This window comes from Lathyrus oleraceus, chromosome 5, assembly GCF_024323335.1.
Source record: "Lathyrus oleraceus cultivar Zhongwan6 chromosome 5, CAAS_Psat_ZW6_1.0, whole genome shotgun sequence".
Lineage (NCBI taxonomy): Eukaryota > Viridiplantae > Streptophyta > Magnoliopsida > Fabales > Fabaceae > Lathyrus > Lathyrus oleraceus.
Genome location: NC_066583.1, coordinates 10,000,764 through 10,004,859, shown reverse-complemented (window position 1 = coordinate 10,004,859; position 4,096 = coordinate 10,000,764).

Here is a 4,096-nt window from a genome sequence, read left to right as displayed (position 1 = left end):
CTACATTTGAAGTATTAACTTGTACAGATCCTGAATTATCACCCAACACTTATTTACCCTTAGCTTTCGCCAAGGCATCAACATTATTTTGAGTGTCTTATGGAGAATATATCCTACCACTTCTGGTAATTCTTCCTGTACTGACAAAGTTGTCAACATTCAAACTTGCGTCTTCACTTGGTTTGTCTTCGGAAAGCTTCCCTTCTTGCTTCACTCCATGGTAATAAACATTTGACCCATAATGCCAAGGCACAACATTCTCGCTGGAGTAAGGAATATGACCAGGAAACGTGATTGTCAAAGGAGTAGGTCTAGCAGGCGCTAGAATATTTGCAGGAGTATATGGAATGGAAATTACCTCCACATTTTTATCTTCAAATTTCTCGTATTTCATGATCCTATCACACTATAGAACACATTCACTGATCAAATTCTGAATCCCCATCTTCAGACTAACACCTCCCTCGGACTGACTCTATTACTCACAACAATTTGGGGAACACCCAGAAAAACACCATTTTTGATTAGGTAACTCTTAACACATGGAAAAGGAGTAGACAACAGGTTCACATCCATTATCAAATTCAAATCTTCACCATTCTCTACGACATTAATAGTAGGTCCGACATGAGCTGGCATCGGGTTTTGAATAACATTAGGTCCATTGTCCGGGGTGAACTGAATGGCCTTAGAATCCAACAATTCTTGCACTTTGTATTTAAGGCTCTAACAATTTTCCACATCATGATCTGTACCGCCAGAATGAAATTAGAATCGAGCATTAGGATTATAACCTTCAGGGAGCCTCTTAGGAGGAGGTGGCATGCCCCTCAAATTAACCAATTTCAGTTGTAATAGATGTTGAAGCACTTGAGAATAAGAAACTGGGAGTGGATCAAATACTTTCAATTGTAATAGATGTTGTTGCTACTGTTGATACTGTGGTTGTTGTTGCTGTGGAGGAGTTGTGAGGATCAGAATGGCCACAAAAATCACTTGTTGCTGTCGATGTGGATGGTGATGCAGATGTTGATAGTGTTGTTGATATTGCGGTAGGTATTGTTGTCTTCCTTTGCCCCTCTGAGTATAAGCAGTGCTTGATTCACCCTCATTCTTCTTGGGGTAACTAGTAAACGACTTCTTACTAACCCCACTTGGAGAACTACCGACATTGGCTAACTGGATTTTCCCCATTTTAAGACCAACTTCAATCCTCTCTCCAGCCATTACCAATTCAGAAAAACCGATAGAAGTACTACCCACCATTATGTCATAGTAAGGACCTTGTAAAGTACCCATGAACATGTCAACTAGTTCTCTCTCCATCAATGGAGGTTGAACTCTAGCAGCTAGCTCACACCATTTCTGAGCATATTCCTTGAATGATTCATTCAGACCCTGAGTTAGAATTTGTAATTGGGTCCTATTTGGTGCCATGTCGATATTGTATTGGTAGTGCTTCATAAATGCTTCCACCAAGTCTCTCTAGTTTCTGATGTACGTTCTCCCCAAATGCATATACCATTCCAAAGATGCCCCAGATAGGCTATCTTAAAAAAAGTGCATTAGCAGCCTCTCATCTTCAGAATAAGTAGACATTTTACGGTAATAAGATTTGACATGCATCTTTGGACAAGTAGTACAAGTATACTTGTTGAAGACATGAGCTTTGAACTTAGTTGGAACCCTTACCCCTGACACCAGTCCCAGGTCAGTAATGTCCATTCCTAAAACACCTTGTCTCTCTACAACTTTCAATCTTTCTTCCAACAGACGATACTTCCTATTATCAACACGAGTACTTATGTCACTTTTATGCATTAAATACATATCTTTGTTACGATCTACTTCTAACTCTTGTATTTAAGGGTTCCCCCTTGCATTGGGATGCCCTAGTATATCCCCAACAATAAGATGCAGTCCTCTATGATAGTATAGTGACGGTGGAGGTGGTGGAAAGTTTTCATGCAGACTCTAGTTACAAGCATGATAACCATTAGCCTGTAGGTCACTAAAATTCGGCCTAGTAAAATTCATAGCAAGATTGGGACGAGGCTGCCCCATATAAACATTTTCAAACATCAACTCAGGTCGTTCATTCTCAACACGAGGTCTCTCCACAAGAGCCCTCAATTCTTCCTGATTACGAGTCACATTGGTAATGGCCTCCACAAACTGTACCATCTTGGCATCCATCTGGTTCCTCATTTCATCAATGTTAGCCTGAATTTGATCCATCTGACGTCTTTGGTTGCTTATTGTGGCGTAACGGTGTATGACTGGATTTGCAATGTCTGCTAAGAAAAGCATAATCAATAAGAGAGGACTGGCCAGAAAACCTGTTATGAATGTAGTATGAATGCATGAATGAATGTAATGCATGTAATGACATGTTTGTGTATTTCCAGGGTTCTAAAATTTTGATTCAAGTTATAAAGGTGAAAGAAAATAGAAGATAGATAACAAGCACTAGATAGGCCAAACATCTGATTCATTAAATTGACAAACTAGAATAACATAAATAGTTCTTTCAAGAGAAACAAACAGATAATCAAAACAAAAGTGCAAATAAAAAAAACCCATCAACAATCCTGATGGTGGCCATAACATGGAAAATAAGAAGACAAATTTGATCTTTCCAATCCACATAGGTCAGAGGTCTTCCGTTTTTGAGATATTTCAAACTCCAGGCTTTTGACTCTTCAAACAACTTCTTCGTCTCTTCCTGATTGAGCTTATGGACAAGGCTTCGGATAACCACATCTTTTCGAAAAATCATGCCATCCAAGTATCGACATTAGTCAATCAACTTCTCACATTCGTTGCATTCTGGGAGTTGAATATGTAAGGGAGCATCATCTCTTTTTTTCAATCGAGTTTTGAGGTTTGCAATCTCCTCCACAACTTTCTCTAAATGAATGTGGCTCCCTTTGAGCTGAATTTCCACTCCTAACCTCTGGGTATCTTCCTCTTCGAATTGAACATTCTTACCCTGAAGCTGTTTCTATAACCTTTTAACCTTGGCCTTGTACTTCCTTTCCATCTTGGCTTTGGAGACTTTGAGAGATTCATGTTCTCGATGCTTTTTCTTGATCTCTTCTTCAACCTCTTCGAGAGCTCTCATTTGTTCTTCAATAACTGTAGAAGTGTCCCCTCTAATTCTATCGGCTTTAGGCTTCTTTCTGACCCTTCCATCCACAACAAGACCATATTCACCAAGCAATTCATCTCTTTCTCTAAGTTTATGAGCCAAATCCATATTTTCTTGCCTAAAGCTAAATACTTGCATGCTCAACTCTTCTTTCTCCTACTTCAACTTCTTGTTCAAAAGAAAAGTTTTATTGAAGTACTCTCTAGGCACATAATTAGGGTGATCTGGCTCTTGTGGATACAATGGCTTCTCTATCGAAAAAGGCAACAAGATAGTTTGAACTCTATCTTTGATCCAGTCCGTGTAAGGAGGATAAGAAACACAATCCTTCTTGCCAAAGAACTCTTTTCCTCTACACGAAATATGACTCCAGGCCTAGCAACTTTCTTCATCATTTCAACACCATTAGCCACATTGTAGAACAAAGACTATTATATACTTCTATCCTCTAGAGGTCCTTTCAAAGTATAGCCCAATTGCCTATGAGACAACACAAGATTATAGTTTATACCTCCCCTAACTCCCATGAGAGGCGCATTAGGAAACTCTCCACAACTTAAAATCACCTCAGATTTCTCCATTCTATCCAATTTCAAGTTATACCACACCAAATCATTGTAAGTAAGCCCCATCAATCTCTTGGACCATTTCAGAGTTTCTTTGTTATCCACGAACGCTCCTTTGCAAGGGAGGTGACTTCAGAACCAATGATACAAAAGAGGAGCACAATACCATACTAAGCCACCCCTCTCTTTGTGATTTCTGGAATGAATGGAATGATAAACATCCCCCTAAAGTGTAGGTACTGGGTTCCATATCATGAAGATATGAATGGCGTTCATATCGACAAAATCAATCACATTAGGAAACAAAATAATGCCATAGATAATGCAAGCCAAAACAACATTGAAAACTTTCCAATTTTTTCCTTAACCAAAGCATCCA